The sequence below is a fragment of the Myotis davidii genome, unplaced genomic scaffold (assembly GCF_000327345.1).
Source record: "Myotis davidii unplaced genomic scaffold, ASM32734v1 scaffold580, whole genome shotgun sequence".
Lineage (NCBI taxonomy): Eukaryota > Metazoa > Chordata > Mammalia > Chiroptera > Vespertilionidae > Myotis > Myotis davidii.
Genome location: NW_006293313.1, coordinates 432,038 through 451,865, shown reverse-complemented (window position 1 = coordinate 451,865; position 19,828 = coordinate 432,038). Strand labels below are relative to the sequence as shown.

At 36.7% G+C, this 19,828-nt stretch overlaps 1 long non-coding RNA gene across 1 annotated transcript in view; it reads left to right on the top strand.

The window, feature by feature from the left end:
- The first annotated feature begins 6,067 nt into the window (after nt 1–6,067).
- Nucleotides 6,068–19,828, top strand: part of LOC107183636 — a 173,038-nt gene continuing 159,277 nt past the window's right edge. Inside the window, exons 1-2 of the long non-coding RNA XR_001514420.1 lie at nt 6,068–6,466; nt 12,835–12,949. This is a non-coding gene — a long non-coding RNA (uncharacterized LOC107183636). The remainder of the gene's footprint in view (nt 6,467–12,834; nt 12,950–19,828) is intronic.

Here is a 19,828-nt window from a genome sequence, read left to right as displayed (position 1 = left end):
TAAGTTGCCAAACTGTTTTTCCAAAGTAGTGTACCATTTTACACTCCCACCATCAATGTATGATAGTTCCCATTGAATTTCACTTAAAAAAAAAGAATATTGATAATTTAAAATTTTGCCATTTTAAATGCATGTATAGTGATGCTTTATTGTAGATTTTTTGTTTCCTTGATTACTGATGTTGTGGAATATTTTTACTCCTGCTTATTAGCCATTTATGTATTTTCTTTTGAAAAAGGTCTGTTCAGATTTTTAACATATTTTTGAAAAATTGTTTTTGTTTCTTATTATATAACTAGAGGCCCAGTGCGCAAGGAACTCCAAGGAGGCTAGTCGCTAGGGAGAGGAAGCCAGGCGTTGCTACATTATGTCATTACCTGGCACCCACAACGACCGTTTCCAGACTGGGCTGTGGGCCGCATTTTGCACCATGGGGCCTCGGCAGCATTGGCTGCGATTTGGAGGGCTGTTGCTCCAGGTGGTGGCAGGGCCTGTGTCCCACTTGGGGGAAGCTGAGTGTTACTTTGTCGATGCCAGGTGCCGTTTCTTTTAAATGACCAGTGCACATCATGGCAGCTCCTGTGTTGAGCCTATGCCCCCCCCTGTGGTCAGTGTGCATCATAGCAACCAGTCAGACGGTCGGAGGGACGCTTAGCATATTAGCCTTTTAGATATATAGGTTATTGACCATATTCCCTATGCTGTACTTTACATCCCTGTGACGCTTCAATAACTACCAATTTGTTCTTCTTAATCCCTTCACCTTTTCACCCTTCCCCCAACCCCCTCCCATCTGACAACCATCAATACGTTCTCTGTATCTATGAGTCTGTTTCTGTTCTACTTGTTCATTTATATTGTTTTTTTAGATTCCACATATAAGTGAAATCATATGGCATTTGTCTCCCTTTGTTTGACTTATTTCACCCAGCATAATATCCTCTAGGTCCACCCATGTTGTTCAGATAGCAAGATTTCATTCTTTTTTATGGCTGAGTCATATTCCATTGTGTATATGCACCACTTCTTTATCCATTCACTCTTTGGTGGGCACTTAGGTTGCTTCCATATCTTTTAATAATTTCTAAATTTTTTATAATGAGCATGTGTCACTCAGAAAATGTATGTAATATTAATGTATGAGTTTCCTGTTGCTTCTATAACAAGTTATCACTAACTTAGTGGCTTTAAAAGCACAAATTTATTATCTTACAATTTTATAGGTCAGAAGTTCAACAAGAATCTCACTGGGCTAATATCAATGTGTTGACAGGCCTGCATTCCTTTTTGAGGCTCTAGGGGAGAATGTGTTTCTTTGCCCTTTCCAGTTTTTAGAGGTCACATGCATTCCTTGGCTCATAGCCACTTCTCGGTCTTCAAAGTAAGAAGCATAACATCTTCAAATCTATTTCTAACTCTGATTCTCCTAACCATCACCCCCTTGACCAAAAAAGGACACTGTGATTATATCGGGACCTACTGACAATCCAGGATAATTTCCCCATCTCAAGGTTCTTAAATTTATTACCTCTGCAAAGTCCTTTTGCCATGAAGGTAACATATTCATAGGTTCCAAGGATTAGACAGCTTTGGGGGAATGTTATTCTGCCTACCACAATTATTAAGGTATTTTTTTAACAGTTATTAGGATTATAAGTCATCATTCTTAAAATGTGCTCTAATAAAAGTTATTTTATTGACATATTCCACATACACTTGGAACAACATTATGGCACCTGAGTTTTGGTGATATATAAGCAAACTGCTATTCATTTTTCTCAAGTCATGTGAAGACATGCTGCTTATGTCATTGTGGATGATGCCTTGTCTGCAAGGTAGAGAACATATCTATATAGACAATTGGGATTTGCCAAATATGGCCCTAACTTTTTGTTTCCTGGTCTCTGATTCTCTCTAGCCTACCCTTGATTTTTTGTGACATCTTTGAGCATACCTGCCAGTACTAATTTCTAGAGTTACTACTGTGCCCTAAGTACTGTACTGAAAATTTACCAAAACATTCTCCTTTGATATCCCAGGTCAATATATGGTACCTGCTTCTCTAAACTTAGGCTTAAAACTAGTCATTGTTGCCTAATGTTTACCCTGATGTTTACTTTCTCCGTCCAGTCAGTTGTCAGATTGTGTAGATTTTTTTTTCAAGCAATTTCTCAAAAGATCTCTCACAAACTTTGTTTCATTTTAATTCTAACAATTATCACTGTATTTGATATTTGAACTATCATAAATGTATTATGAGTCTCTTTGCTTATACTCTCCTTCCAAACTATATTTGCTGAATCAGTCTTCCTAAAGATTCATTTCCATGAAAACGTTTTTAGATACTCTCCAGTGTCCGTAAACTTCTAACTCTTCAGTATAATATAAAGGCCTCCTCATTTCCATTTTAACAATTTACATCCTTCATGTCTGATATCAAGTCCAACCTCCTTTTATTTTGCTTTCCTTAATAACTGTGCCAGCTTTCAGCAGTTTCTCATCAATATGAATGGATTTCTATCGCAATCTTCTGTAGAAATCTTTCAGTAATTTATCAAGTTATGTCTTGATTTATTTTCATATAATTCTGTCCTTTCATGTTTTACTCTCTAACTCAATTTTCCAAGCATCAAATCCATGTTTTGTAGGTAGGTCTTTGAATCCATTATAATATCTAATACCTAGTGATTAATAAATATCTATTTGTGGGCAAGAAAAGAATGAGACTTAGGGCTACATTTTTAACAGGTATTTTTTTGAGTGGAAGAGGTTTTTAAAACACTCTTTAAAAAGACACTTTTATTATGTCTGTGTAACCATTCTGTAGGGTTAAATTAGAGATCTTCACTTTAAAAATTTATGTGATTTCCATAAAGCAGTTTAATTACTAATGGACAGAGCCAGGGCTCTTTATTCTTACTCTATGTTCTTTCTAGTCTATTCTATGACCTCTCAGAACTGGATTCAGCATTTCTTATTTTATTTAAAAAATTTTAGGTCTCCATGCAACCACCTTAGTAACCACACAGACTATGTTAATCATTTTTCTCTGAAACTGACCTCACTCTTTAGTTCTCTGTTGGCAGAATAATCTTCCTATAGCTCATGAATCAAATCAACTTTGTTTTTACAGCAGAACCTAAAAACTCCTTAATTCCTTCACAACACTGCCTTGCATTCCCTATTCCTCAGTTTCAGTTCACTCTTTTTTTATAAAATAAGAAACACAAAGTATTCTTGGATTTAAAATTGTCCCAAATGTCTCCAGGGTTGACTCACTGTTAAACCTCATGGAAACCCTAGTTTGTTTGGCTGAACCCGGGACTGGGATTTGGGGAATTACGATAATTACAGCTCATCTTATGATCCAAGGCCAAGTATTTTATTTTTCTTTGCTCTCGTTGCTCCATCAGCAAAAGGTAAAATTTATTCTGTGTAACCAGAAGGTTGATTGCAAAGGATAGCAAAAGTTGCATGCAGTTTGTGAAGCATAAGGCTATATAAAAGCTAACTATAACCATCCCAACTGCTGCAGGGGAATAGTGTTCAGATCTTTTTTCCTCAGGGCGTCTAGCAATGAATACATTACCCAGCTCCATTTTTCAGAACAAGTCATACAGCATGTTTTTAAATCACAAATCTCAGATATTTCAGTATCTCAATAATATTAATGATGATGATGATAAAAATGGTAGTCATCATTTGTTGAGCCTAAGAGTGTACCAGATTCTGGATCAAACTTTACAAAACTCCTGTGAGGTGTGTAATCTTAACTTCCTTTTGCAGAAAAATAAAAATAACAAGCTCAGTCAGGATAGATGGCTTGTTTGAAATCACAGAATTAGACCCAATATGACCCCAAGCTTAAGCTCATAACCAACATGCGTGCCACTCTCACTGATCAAGGCTCTGGGTACACAGCAGAGAGCTGTGAAGTGGGAACTACTTTTGTTCTTTGTGACAGTTTGACTCATTTTATAGCCCCTAACTTGACTTGTTTTACTAAGGATATTTTAAGAGAAAATAATTCAGATTTCAGCTAACTTACAATTTGGTTTAAGTATATGATCCTATGCTCTTTTTGTTGATTTTACTTCCTTCCCTGTCTCCCTCCTTGCATCCCTTCCTTCCTTCCATTATTTCTCCCTTTTCTCTCCTTTCTCTCTTCTTTCCTCCTTTCCTCCCTCCTTACCCCCTGCATCCTTACTTCCTTTTAAAAATTTAATGGCTTTAAACTTTAACTCTAATAATACAAGGAGGATTTTATTAAAGTTCTGTCTATTTTTAATACCTATCCAGCAAGACTATTACATTGTAGCAATATTTTTAAAAACATTCAGGGCAAACTTTTGGTTTTCTTGACTTCATCTAATTTGAGATACTAACAGTATCACCTTCTATTTATTTGGCAATGTGTTGCTAATATCAGAACTTCTTCCTAGGCAATTGTTCTCCAGGTACATTGGTTTCAATGTAGAGTTGAAGGGAAACTTTCCTCATCTCTTGGTTATCATGGCTTTCAAAATCATAGTTGCACACAGTAGAGCCATCATCCAGAAGACACAGAGGTATTTCTATATTCGTTATGTATTCACCAGCCTCCTCCCCTATTGAAATATCAAGGCTTTGGGCACTTATTTAATCCCACCAAATGCATTCATTAATTTCACAACTAAACTCTGGTCATGAGAGTGAAAAAAAAACCACATAAAAATCAATCCTTAATTTTATGAAGCTGATCCAATGCATATATTCTAGCCATGTTCACAGTCTATACATTCTCCTAGGGTTAGGTAGAGTTTGTCTATGGGCACTGGACTCTGGGGATGGGTGACAAAACTTAGCTTGAGAATTTAGATTAATTACCATACAAATATTTTTAGTGTGTTTCTCTTTTAGTTTTATTAGTCTAGATGTCTTCTCCTTTGGTCATCTTAGTTCATCTGCATTTTTCTCTTTGCCTTTTGTTTTCTTCAATAACCTCAGCACCGCTTCCCCAATTCCCTCCTCCCCGCCATGCTTTAATATTCCGAAAAGCCCTTATCAGGCTTCATTTTATAGATGAGGAAATTAAAACTCAAGTTAAGTAACTTCTTCAAGGCCACACAGCTAGTCATAGTAGAGCTGGGGTTTTGATTCATATAGTATATCTTATTCCAAAAGTTGTATTAGCAACCACAATTTTATTCTACTAAAAAAAAAATTTCTTCCATGCATTTACCACTAAGTACTTAATCACATGGGATTATGCTTTTGCACAATCTAAACTCTGGTCTATAAAACACGGATGATAAAAGCATATAGTATTCCTGGTGCTATTTTCAGCTTGTGATGGTTCTGATCCTTTGCAGAATCTAGTGTTTCTAATGCCATTCAGTTCAAGAGGACAATTAATCCATTTTCATTGGGGCATTCTTTGGTCTTCTTTTCAATCCTTCTGACACCACACCACTCCCCCCACATAATCCATCAGAAACCTTGTTCTAGCTAACCCTGAAATTTTTAAATGACTGTATGTAATTATTACTCACTAACGTGTCTGAGAAATTCCTTTTTCATATACGTGAGTTGTCTGAACTGCCAGAGTCCTCACCAAAAACAAATGAACAAAAGCACTATCTTTACTGAAAGCTGTTCTGAATTTACACATTTTTCTCTAATACTACCTGAGTTGAGAGTGGTAGAATTTAAAAAGGATCCCATGTAGCAGAATGCGTCCTGTTTAGAGAGATCCATGGGGTCGAAGCACACAGGAACATTCCGTGGTTAGGGCCTGTTTTTCTGGGCCTGAGTTTCCTAATTTATGAAATTGGATCTATTATACTAGGCAGTGACTGTGTGTCAGGATTGTGAAGGGGATTCTTGAAAACACTGACTCCCAGTAGCCACTTAGAGATTCTGGTTTAGAAGGTCTGGGAACTTCTATAATTTAACCAGTTGTCCAGGTGATTCTATTGCAGACTGTCTTTTAAAAGAAATTGTGTGGGAACCACATGTAATATTCTACGTTTCGATGCTTCAGTGGACTTTTGGTTCCATTAAACCTATTTTTTCCCCACTTAGGATCCCCGTGGCAAAGAGGGGAGGGCTCGCATCCAGCTGTAGGCCTCTCATTCAAGGTTCTTGCTGCAGCCAGCAGTGTCCTTGGAGTCTAGTTCAAAGCTGGAGAGAGTGAACCAGGGAGCCAGGAGCCATTGGTGGAGGGGCTGGCCCGAAGGAAGTGAAGTATTTCAGCCAGAATGTATTGACGCACGACCAGGAAACCACAAGACTGGTGAAAACCTTTCCAAGCCTGAGCCCGATGATCAAAAGAGGTGCAGGAAGCAGCTCTGCCAAGAGTCCTTTCTGCTGCCGGCTGGAGCCCTGAGCCTCTGATGCTTTCTGAGTCAACTCCCTGAGCAGATGCTATCGCCCAAGGAGCCATTGCCCCAGCATTTTCTTACTTTGCTCTGACGTGGCCCCACAGGTGGGTGGAAATGAGTTGCTTTCTCTTTTTCTCTTACAGCCCCTTTCTTTTGGCAGAGGTTGCTATCTGGTTGTACACTCTGATTTTTCAGGAGCCCTAGGTCACTGGCTTTTTACCCTTTGCCAGCTGGCTATTGTTTGATGTTCAGGACCTGGACAAAAAAGTCCAATCCTAAAACTCTCATCAATACCTGGATCACCCCATCAGCAAATATCAATAGCTTGGGCTTCAACAGGAATGAACTTCCTTTATTTATTACATCATAAGCATTACCCCTTCTCCCCAGGATACTCTTCCTTTTGTTCCTCAGAACAATAGCTCAACCAGGAATTACATTCAGATCCCCATCGTGGATAGAGATCATGTCTGGATACAAAGTCAGAATAACTATGTTCCTGTGATTTCTCTCTTTCCTTGGCCAGAGTAACTGCCAGTTGTCATGCATAAATCTCATCATTATATAGCACATCCAGTCCACAGATGAGACTAGCATGTCCTGAACCATGTCCCGAGAGCTAAATGATGGAGAAGTTGGACTGGCCATGGAGCACTTTAACTGATTGCTTAGTAATGGGGTATTTTTCCTGGAAAGACAACAGAATCATTCTGAACTATTGATTCTGTCATGGATTCAGGCTTCCACGTAGAGGGAAAAAAAGCAAATGGGATACATTTTTCATTTGGCCTTCTGCCTGGCTTTCCTGCTCTTTGCCTTATATTGCATGCTTCCATTTTTATTCTTAAGCCTTGACTAGATGATCCAGCAATATTGCCCATATGGCATAAAATCCAAAATCTTAATCTGCTTGTTACCAAAATCTCAGCTAATACATGGCTCTTATGAGACAATGGCCCTGAATGTTAGCTTAGGTTTCAATCAGTTTAGGAAACATGAAAAATCAGTAGGGAGGGGCCATACCCCCTCAGCAAAGATTTCAGAGGTCAAGGTCTGGGAGACTCTAGGCACAAAGTGAGCAGTGACAAGCAAGTGTTTTCTGAATGATTCCTCCCCTGGGACGTCCATGTAAAGCAGAGACTTTGCAAGCACGTTGCCCCGCAGTGCATTTGAGACGTGCCGTTTTGGGGAAGTGCTAACTTTGTACACTGCTGACACCAACCATTTGAAAATAAAACCATTTTTTTTTCTGTCTCTCTCCAACACTCTTGGCTCAGCTTATCCTACCAAAACACACTTCAAAAGACTTCTTTATAGAAAGAATGTTTCAAAAATATAATATTCCATCTGTTATTTCAATAATACATGCTCTGGGACTCTCTTTATGAACCATTTTCCTTTCTTTGCTCCCATTTAGATGTATAAATATTTGATTCAAGAGCCCTGAGGAATAGTCAGCCAATCAGGTCACTGAATTGTGAACATTCCTAACCCTATAATTTTGTCTATAGCAGCACCCCCTGCTGTGGAACTAACTGCTGAGGGATTATAGCAATGTAACCCTCAGCCCATTCCATCTCAAGGTTACTCTTAAGTGCAGAGAAGGAAGCAGTTTTAATTTTGATAAAATAAACTTTGTTTTGTAACTTTATTATTTGTTTTTCTTTCCCCTTTCAGCACTTCATAATAGATGTGTCTGGTAATTTGAAGTCAGCCTCCCTGGTTGAGGTGCCTTAGGCCACCCCCTATTCTTGTAGCTTTTAAAGAGGTAGCCACACGATGTTTGATCCTGTCATTCCAAAATGCAGAACCCAAGTTTTTTCTACTGCATGTGAATTGAACCAAGCCATATATTGACCCGTATTAAACATCTCCAATGGAGCTTTCCAGTGGGTGGCAACAGAAGAGCATGAACACTGTCATATCACCCAAATATGTTGGAAATGTCAAACTATGTGTAAAATTCTTTGCTCACAAGATCTGTACTTCAGCAATGATTGAAGCATTTAAGGTTATAACGTGAATTTCAGGGGAACCCCCTCTTTGATATTATAAACTCAAACATGTTGCCAGGAACAAATGGCCTTTTATGGATGAAATTTGATATATTTTGAATAATGCTCAAAGAGATCTTTTGCTGTGTGTGAAGAATAAAATAAGAATTTCCGTTATAAAAATTTATAGCTGGATGGGTAGGGAAAAATATTTTCCAGGATAAAAATATTTTCCTCTGTCTTCTAAAATTAAAAAAATACAGAGTTTTAGATACACAGAAAGTTAAGTTTAATTATTACCACATAATAGCCAAATCTTCCTAGAGACAATACGCCAAAATGTGGCAGAGCTTTAAAAATGTCCATAACTTTGACCAAGAAATTATGCTTTTAGAAGTTTACTCAGGACATCATGACATAAAAGTACATATCCATAGATGTTTATCATTGCATTATTTAAGAGTGAGATATGCAAAGAGTTTAAATTTAAAAGTAAGTGCCCATTAGCAGTCTGAATAAGAACTCATATTTAGTATTGTTTTTAAAAGACTTTTTAAAGTATTATTTCTAAGTATTAATTTGAACCTTGTCATTCCTTAGTGTTAATAAGTTAAACACTCAGAAATTGCTCAGGTCAGTCTAGATATGATCAATGTTAAGATGATAATCTCTAGAGGAGGATTAACTTTCCCTTCCAGCTATGACTGAATAGCTTCTACCTGACCAACACTCCTACAATAGCAACTTAACATCTGGATAAATTAAAAAAATAATTGTGATGGCATTGGAGCAGCGAAAGGCACCAATAACTTCAAAATAACAGAACAAAGAGATGAGCCTAACATTTGGAGCTGCTTTTCCCATCGAGCTATTTCCCATTTTAAAAGGAGCCAAGAAATTGAGAAACTGAGGGCAGCTTTTAGCAGTTTTATGAAATTGAAGGAACAAAATTTAGAATTGGAGTTTGAAGGTAGTATTAAGGATCTGCTAAATAATCAAGTCATTCGTTTGGGACCCCCCTAAAGGATTACAATTTAGGAATAAGAATGAATAGAATCAGCCCCTACAGAGACTGAAACAAACTCTAAAGTCAGTTTCGTCCCACAAATTAGAATAAAGTGACCTACAAAGCAAAGTAAATGCCTGGTTCAGGAAGGTAACATCAACAAAAACTTAAAACTGTTTTAAAATATTCTTAACACTAGAATTTAATAAAATATTATCAGCCTTTCCATTAGGCAAGACCAAAGGATCAAAAGTGAAGTGAAAAAACACTCGGGGTGGGGAGGGGGGATGAAAGAGACCTGTAGAAAACATTTATTAGAGTTACCAGACATGGGCTTTTAAATAGCTATGATGAATAATTTCAAGAAAGTGTAGGACAAGGTAAAAAGTTCCAGCAGAAAGTGAATCTGAAAAAATAATTGAATTGGAATTCTAGAATAAAAAAATACAATGATTAATTTTTAAAAATCAGTAGATGGGTTTAATAGCAGATTAGACATAGCCAAGAGGTAATTAGTGAATTGGAAGGTAAATCAGTAAAAATTATCCAGAATAAAATATAGCAAGACAAAGGAAAGTACCGAGATAACAGACATAGGACACGTGAAAGTGCAATTCTAGGAGAGAGAATAGGGCAGATGCAATATTTGAAGAGAGAATGGCTGATAATTTTTCAAAACTGCTGAAAAACATCCAGCCATAGATTTAAGAAGTGTTATGAATGCCAAGTAGGAAAATATAAAGAAAATTACACGAAGGAAAATTATAATAAAGCTACTGAAAGCCAAAGAGAAGGAGAAAAATCTTAAAGTCAGTTAAAAAGGCCCTAACCAGTTTGGCTCAGTGGATAGAGCGTCAGCCTGAGGACTGAAGGGTCCCAGGTTCAATTCCGGTCAAGGGCATGTGCCTTGGTTGCGGGCACATACCCAGTAGGGAGTGTGCAGGAGGCAGCTGATCGATGTTTCTCTCTCATCGATGTTTCTAACTCTCTATCCCTCTCCTTTCCTCTCTGTAAAAAAATCAATAAAATATATATATTTTTAAAAGTCAGTTAAAAAAGACCTTGATTTCAAAGAAACTGTAAGAAAGCAGCTGGCTTCTCAGTTAAAATTATGGAATCTGGTAAATAATGGAAATCATATTCAAATAGCTGAAAGAAAAGAATTTCCTACCTCAAATTCTGTATCTAGTAATATTGTCTTTCAAAGTTCAGGTTAAATAAAGACATTTAAATACTGAGATTCTTCATCATCAGCAGAACTTCATGAAAGGTAATTGTAATGGGGGTTCTTCATGCAGAAGAGAAATGATCCTGGTAGAGGCATGAGGATGCAGGAAGAAATATAGTAGAACTGTATAGTCAAGCCAAATCTGAAAAAAAACAAAAACAAATGTCCATCAATAACAGAATGGACAAATAGATTGTGTTCTATGTATGTAAAAAGGACTAAAGAGCAATGACAATAATCAAACTATAGTTACATGAATCAACGTGGGTTAATCTCATTCAACATTATGTTGAGTGAAAGAAGAAAGACACAAAGAATATATATTGGACAGGGATATACATTTCCAAAAAGGACCAAAATACATATGATAGAATGCAGAATGTTGTTTCCCAGGGTAGAGAGTATACTTACTGGAAAGAAGCACGAGGGGTTTTTAAGGGTTGGGATAATTTCTCGTTTTGATCTGGTTCCTCATTACATGACCATGTTTACTTTGAGAATATTGATGAAGATGTACATTGACGATTCTTTTGTATTTCAATAAAGGGAGGGAGAAAATACTCCAGAGGGAGTTTTATTCACATAATGAAAAAAATACATTTTTTTTTCCAGTGAAGGAATGAGAAAGGAGTACAGGAATAGCTCATTGAGTTTCACTTCCTTAAAAGGGATTTTTTAATAATTTGGAGAACACTCCATGGAATTTTAGGATTTTTTAAAAAAATTGGCCCTAACCGGTTTTGCTCAATGGATAGAGCGTCGGCCTGCGGACTGAAGGGTCCCAGGTTCAATTCCGGTCAAGGGCATGTACCTTGGTTGAGGGCACATCCCCAGTAGGGAGTGTGTAGGAGGCAGCTGATCAATGTTTGTCTCTTATAGATGTTTCTAACTCTCTATCCCTCTCCTTCTCCCTTCCTCTCTGTAAAAAATATATTTTAAAAAATCAAATCCTAAGGGTTATAACCCCTTTCAGTCTTTCTATAATTAGCTTTCAGTCATTACTTCTGAACCTTGAGGCTGTTAGATATGAGTACTTTTCTTAAATCATTCATTTCTTTCATTAATCTTGACTAACAAAAATGTGGCCATTTAGATGAGGCCTGTCTTTGTGATTTAGAGCACCACGCAGTCCCAAGGATGGGTCCTTGTTTGATAAATGGGGTAGTGATTTAACACTACATCTGCCTCACAGTGCACAGACACAGAGGGAAAAGATTCAGGTGCTGGGTAGACTGTAAACTTTCTTAGAAACTAACCAAGTTGAAACCTCTGAATAGAAACCTTGGGAAGCTCTGCGTTGCTCTGAGAATAAAGGGGGTCAGGAAGATAAGTCTCTGGAAGGAGGCCCCAAAGCAGGAAAGCAGAAGCTCAGAGTAATCTTTTCTTTGGAGACCCATTCAGATAAGAATGAATCATAACAATTCATTTTTTCTTTTTGGCTTGAACATGTGTGTAACAGCTAGGAAACTATCTCAGCTGACAAACTTTTGCTTACAGCATGGTTAAAGATGGGATGATTTAGTTTGAGCTAGAGGTTTCTATTTAAGAAGCCAAGAAGCAGAGTAACAGCCAATGGAGGGGCTATACCCCATAGCTCGGGTACCTCTCTAAAACAGAAGTGAGCCTCCAGTGGAATGCAAAACAATTTCTTAATTGTTTCTTCTGTGACAGTTGTATATGCTTAGAAATGAACATGCTCAGATGCTTATTTTTTCAGATACAAATTACAGTGCTGCACAATAAATGTTTTAATGTTCTCAACAGGGGTCTTCAATCAGTTTGGCATGGTTTTTTAATCTTTGCAAAAATAAATTTTACAAACAGAACAATCTTAATTTGTTTGAAGCAATTTATACTTGCTCTAGAATTTTTGCTCTCTTTTAACGCAGCAATTTCCAACCTTTTTCATCTCAAGGTATACATAAACAAATTACTAAAATTCAGCTCACCAAAGAATATAATTTTTTGGTGATCTGACAAAAAAAAAGGTAAAAAATTGATTCATTTACACCTGGTAACTATTGTTGTGTTGGCTGTTGTCATTTTTTTTATTTGATAATCTAAGGGGAAAGAAGTCAGTGCCCCTGACTAAATAGTCACGTATTGCATGTTTTAGAAATTCTTGCTGCACAGTGGTTGAAAATCGCTGTTTTGAATGTGATGGTGGCAAAAACATTTTTTCAGGGAATGAGAACTAAGAAAAATAAGACTGCTTTTCACTTATCTTTATACATTCTTCCGCAGATATGTCATCAGCGTAACAGTTCAAAAGGAACGATGCCTCCATGACACTTGTTCCCTTACTATACTCTTCATGTGACCTGTGTGTCAGCTCTATAGGACTTCCAGCAGCTTCAAGGTAAGGACATATATTTCTTTCTGGAACCATCCTCATAACCACTGTTGTCAGGCATCACTAACAGAATTACATAATCTTCTTCCTTAATAGACTTGTATTCTAGAGGCTCCTAGGTGACCGAGAGATTCACTTTGCTCACAGCATCTTGGGAAATTGGATATCCCTCAAAACGTCAGTGACATCTGGAAGTGAGCAATCCACTGTCCCCAGCCTAGCTGGAAGGAGGGCAGTGTGGTAAAGACATGTTGATAAATGCCACACCTATACCAGCCTGTGAAAGGTTATTATTTTTGTTGGAAAAATAAGCTTTCTGTTTCTCCTCTCCTGTAACAAACATTGTCCCCTGGCCACAGGGTTAACAGGTGGTATTCCAGGTCTACATCTCACTGGTTACTGTGATTGTCTCGCAGGGGGGCACGTGGTCTGAGAAATGTCAGTCTTAATCTTTCCCTGGGACTAATCTATTCCCTGAGGTTTCCAAGACTGGATGGTGTTTATCTGGGGTTGCTAATAGATATATGGAGAGGATATGCTTGCTGAATAAAGTCAAGTGGAGACAGAGGAATCTGTGACTTTGGTTCTGGTTAAAGACCCTCAGGCTCTCTGTCAGTTCTCTGACTTAAGTATGCTCCAGACTTTGTGAATGAAGGACTTCTCCTATTGCACAAACCAGTTAGAGTTGATTTCTGTCACTTGCAACCCAAAAAGTCTTAATGAACAAAAGAACATTATCAAGAGTAATAGGAGGGCCAACAACTGCCAGTTGCCCCCAATTTGTGGCTATTTATTTTCAGCATCTCATCCAAAGATGCTCTCTTATTTGTATGGGTCCTTGCCAATTGTACATTAAATACCTGACATATAGATTGTCATCATTTCCAATAGCCCAGGCTCTCCATATGGCTTTTCTCAGAGGGCAGTGTTCCTCAATTTCAGTCTGTTGTCAGGAGCTAAAGATCTGATTTTTTTTTATATATATACAAAAAGTGCCAAGGAATCTATATTACGACCTTGATTGACACAAAGAATATAGTAACATCTGCTATAGTCTAGGCACTGTGCTCAGCAGAAGTTTAATGAATTAAAAAAAATGGCTTTAGACCTCAAGTTACTTAAAACCAGAAGTTTATCTATAAATACTAGTAAGAACATAATATGCTACATGTATTATTCATTAAAGAAACAATCGCTAATACAAACTGAGTAATTTGGGAATTGAGAGGAAACTATCACTGTGGGCTAAGAAAACTAGAGATGTGGAATTGAGCAGAGTTCTGAAGGACAGCTGGGTTCAGATTGTACAGAAAGCAAGAATTTTTGGAGAGAAGAAATATTTGGGACAAAGAGAGCAAAAAGAATGGAAGCTTGATGAAGAGGAGGGCATTCATTCCATACCATCTATCATTTGATACTGTCTGTGGCCAGTCCTTAGGATTTTATGCTGGATTTTGATCTGAGAGTAAGAAGAGGGAGCTAAGCACCCCATCTGGAGCTCTCCTGGACACATGGTCCCTAAAAGCCTTTTGTATGCTCCTATTCTCTATGAATCCATGGGCTTCCCTTCTGATCATTCATCAAAGTAAGGGGCCATCTGCTCTGTGCTCCATGAATGAAATGAAGGCATGTGTTATGTGGCTCCATTCCAGCTTCCCCTTCTTTACATCTGCTGTGCCTCTTTGAACAGCCCATGGGGCAGAACCGATATCTCACCTTACTGCAAGGTGCACGACCCTTTGCTTCCAGTCCTATTTTACTTTGAAAACTACCTGCACCTCCCGCTGTTCAGGTGTTATTGCAGAAACCCTTACCATCCACCAAACCACTGGTTGTTTAGACTTCTTTGGCAGTAACCCATTTTACCAATGAAAGGAGTTCAACATTTTCATTAGAGGAAATTCAACATTTCAACCAATTCTTCTATTACAGGAAGAATAACAACTTTCAATTTATATATCCCAGCCCCTTTGAAGTACATTATTGACATTTGCTAACCAATCTCCTTTATATTCTTGGGCACCTCACCTCACAAGACAGAGTTTGAAGCTATAACAACCTTGAAACTACAGTGTAAAATGAATGAAATATGCCTGGGAGTGAAGTGACAGAACTAAAAAAAAATATTGCAAAGGTCTTTCAAAAACTGTGTGTGTGTGTGTGTGTATGCCCATGCCCATGCCCATGTGTGTTTCTGTCATGTGCTCTTTTCCCCCGAACCAGAGAAATACCTGTCAATGACTAGGAGGAAGGAATTTTTAATTTTATATTTGTATAGGAAAAAAATTACTTTTCTAAAATTTTTTTGCATCCTAAATAAGTAAAATCAGGCAAGTATTTAACATCTCTGTTCCTCACTTTGCTAATCTGCAAATTGATAATAATAAATATCTGTATGAAAGAATTTTTATTAAGGACTAAGTATTAAGCACAGTGCCTAGTATGTAGTAGGCACTCAATCATCACATTGAATATACTGGAGATTCAATAATTATCCCTTTTTTGAATAAGTGAGTAAATTAAACAAATATGTAGAAAGTGTCTTGTCTTCCAGGCACATAGTTGGTATAGTTGGTTTAAGTTAGTGACTCTTAAGCTCCTGGAAAGATATATTCCCACCATAATTTAAAAGTGATTGATTTATATTCATTGCTTAGCCTGATATGAAAATAATGAAACATAAAAACTAAACTATAGAAATAGTCTTAATAATTAGGCAGCACTGGCAACATCCTTAAGGCTTTTGTGAACTGGGTCATTCTTTTCTAGAATTTCAAACAAAAAGTAATTCGCTGAGAGCTATTAGGCAACAGAAAGCAAAGTTTAATTAAGGATAATTTGGGGCTGTGAAAAAGGCAGGTAAACAGAATTGAGTTTGGTGATAGTTTTAATAGCTTTATTGAGATAATAACTAACAAGCAATAAACTGCATGTAAAGTGGGCAATTTGGGTTTTGTTCTATGAATAAATGCATGTCACTGACATACAAGCATATCAGTGACCCACCAAATGTCCTCTCACCCTCAGTAGTCCCTCCTTCTCCTCCCTTTCCTCCTTCCCCTGACAACCAGTGGTCTTTTTCTATTAGTATAGATTAGTTTGAATTTTCTGGAGTTTTATATAAATAGAAGTATATAGCACATGCTACCTTTCTTTAAAATATATTTTATTGATTTTTTACCGAGAGGAAGGGAGAAGGATAGAGAGCCAGAAACATCGATGAAAGAGAAACACCGATCAGCTGCCTCCTGCACACTCCCCACTGGGCACGTGCCTGCAACCAAGGTACATGCCCTTGACCAGAATCGAACCTGCTACTCTTGAGTCTGCAGGTCGACACTCTCCACTGAGCCAAACCGGTTAGGGCAGCACATGCTATTTTATTGTCTGGCTTCATTCACTAAGCATAGTTAATCTGAGATTCATTCTTATTGTTGCACTTATCAATAGTTCATTCATTTATATTTCTGAGCAGTATTCCATTGTATGCCTAAAACATATGTTGTTTGTCCATTCACTTGTTGATGGAATTTTAGGTTGTTTCTTAGTTTTGACTATTACAAATAAAGCTTCTGTGAATATTTGTGGACAAGTCTCTATGTATAGTCAGGGTGGGGCAAAAGTAGATTTACAGTTGTTTGCATGGAAAATAATGCAATAATTAATAAATAATAATACAAGCATAAAATCTGTGTGGTATGTACTCACAACAGTAAACCCACTTTTGCTCCACTCTGTATGCTTTCATTTCTATCTAGGAGTGGAATGGCTGGAAAATGGTAGGTGTGTGTTTAACTTTTTTAAAATATATTTTATTGGTTTTTCACATAAAGGAAGGGAGAGGGATAGAGAGTTAGAAACATCAACGAGAGAGAAACATCAACCAGCTGCTCCCTGCACGCACCCCCACTGTGGATGCGCCCACAACCAAGGCACATGCCCTTGACCGGAATTGAACCCGGGACCCCTAAGTCCGCAGGCTGACGCTCTATCCACTGAGCCAAACCGGTTCGGCATGTGTGTTTAACTTTTTAACAAAATGCCAAACTGTCTTCTAAAATGTTTCCATAGTTTTCATATCCACCAGCAATTCCAGGTCCTCCATGCCCTCACCAGTCCTTGATATGGCCATTCTTTTCAGTTTTGGTCATTCTAATGCATATACAGTGGGGCCTTGACTTACGAGTTTAATTCATTCCGAGACCGAGCTCATTAAGAAGCTCGTTAACTCAAATTACTCTATCAACTCAATGCAAAAAATTGGCCAAGAGACAGCTAGTATCTCAAAAAACTCGTTAGTCTGGACACTCGTAAGTCAAGGCCCCACTGTATAGTGATATGATGTTAATTTGCATTTCTCTAATAACTAAAAATTCTGAGCATCTTTTCATGTGCTTATTTACCATATGTATATTTTAGTGAAGTGTTTGTTCAAATCTTTTGCTCATTTTATTAGGTTGTTTTCTTATTATTAGTTTTAAATATACTTTCTAGATTCCAGATATAAGTTCTTTATGAGATTTACAATTTGCAACTCTATTCTCCTAGTCTGTGGCTTGTCTTATGTCCTTAATAGTGTCCTTCAGTAGGACAATAGTGTGGTAAGGGCCTGGGATTGGGGGGCAGGTGCCAGCTAAAAGAGATTAGTGTGGGGGGGGGAAGGGGACATCTGTAATACTTTCAACAATAAAGATAAAAATATATTTTAAAAAAACCAAAAAGTAGAACTAATAATGCTAATGAAGTACAACTTATTTTTTGTTTGTTTGATGGGTTATGCTTTCGTTGTCCTATCTAGGAAATTTTTTTCTTTAGAGCTCTATGGTTTTAGACTTTACATTTAGGTATATGGTTCTCTTTTTTTTTAGTTTGTGCATAAGGTAAAAGCTGTGGACCTCATACATTCTTTGCATTTGGGTATCCTCTTGCTCCAGCACCAATTATTGAATAATATCTGTTCTCCGCAGAATTGCCTTGGCATCTTTGTAGAAAATCAGTTGTCTATATATGCATGGATCTATTTCTGGACTGTTTTCTTTTCCATTGATCTGTTTTTATATCTTTGTGCCAGTCATTAGCACCTGTCATGATTAATTAGCTGTAAAACAAGTTTTGGGTATACTAGTAAAGACTTTATTCTTCTCTTCCAAAGATGTATTGATTATTTTATGTTCTTTGCAATTCCATATGAATTTTACAATCAACCTGCCAATTTCTCTTTAAAAGAGAAGGCTCATGAGATTCTGAATCTATTAAATCTATAGGCCAATTTGGGGAGAATTGACATCTTAACTATATTGAATATCTCTACCTACAGACACAATATATTTCTTCATTTATTTGGGTCTTTCATTTCTTTCAGCAATATTTTGTACTTTGTATTTTGTACAATATTTTGTACATACAGGTTTTGTAAATCTTTTGTCCATTTTATTCCTAAGTAATTCATATTTTATGCTATCATGAATTATGTGTTTTTTAATTTAATTTCTAATTTTTTGTTTCTAGTACATAGAAGTAAAATTTGATTTTTGTTTATTAATCTTTTATCCTATAATCTTGCTAAAACTCACTTATTAGTTCTAGTAGCTTTTTCATAGATTCCATTGGATTGTCTACATAGAGAACATGTTGTCTCATGAATATGTTTTTTGTCTTCCATTCTAATTTGAATGCCATTTATTTACTTTTTTTACTATATTTTACTGGCTAGAACCTCCAATATAGTGCTGAATAGGAGTGGCAGAGCAAGCATTTTTGTTTTATTTATAAACTTAGGAGGAAGACATGTAGTTTTTTATCATTAAGGTTACTGTTAGTTACAGGTCTTTCATAGATGCCCTTCACTAAGTTGAGGGATTTTCCTTCAATTATTAGTTTACTGGGAGTTTTGATCAGTGCCGTTGAATTTGGATTTTGCCAAGTGCCTTTCCTGCCTGTATTGAGATGATCATAGGTTTCTTTTATAGTTTAATATGGTGAATTACATTGCTTGATTTTATATGTTAAATCAGCTCTGCATTCATGAAACACGTTGTACTTATTAATGATATATTACCCTTTTTTGTATTGTTTCATTTGTTTGGATAAAATATTGTTTAGAATTTTTGTATCTTTGCTCATAAATGTAATTGGTTTATCATTTTCTTTGCTTATAATGTCTTTTTCTGGTTTGGTATTTCAGTAATACTGGAACCAAATAATAATTTGGGAAGTATTCTCTCCTTTTCAATTTTCTGAAAGGGTTTGTGCAGAATTAGTATTATTTCTTCCTTTGATGATTGGTAGAATTCACCAGATCAACAGCTTAAGTGAAAGGGACCAATTCCTTGAAAGACACAGATTCCCAATGGTTGCTTAAGAAAAAAAAATAGATAATCTGAATAGCCCTTGATCTAATAAAGAGTTCATGCTTAAAAATATTTCCATAAGGATTATGATTGAACTTTGTGGGTGTTGTGTTCTTTATTTATCTTGTGCTTGGAATTAATTGAGTTTCTTGGATCTTTGGATTTATAGTGTTCATCAAAGGTTTTAAATGGCCATTATTTCTTTAAGTGCTTTTTCTGCCTCCCCAGCATCTCTTTTAGATACACTTATGTTAGACTAATTGAAAGTATCCCACAACTCACTGATGTTTTTATTTATTGTTTCAAGTTATTTTTTTCTATCTGTGATTTATTTTGGACAGTTTCTATTGCTTTATTTTCAAGTTCATTTATCTTTCCTTCTGCAAGATGCTATCTACTTGTAATTCCATCCAGTATTTTTTTTTTATCTCAGACTTTTTTGTTCTCATCACTAGAAGTTTGATTCATTTTTTTAAAATTTCTTTTATGCTTCTACATAACGTTTGAACATATGGAATACAGTTCCAATAACCAT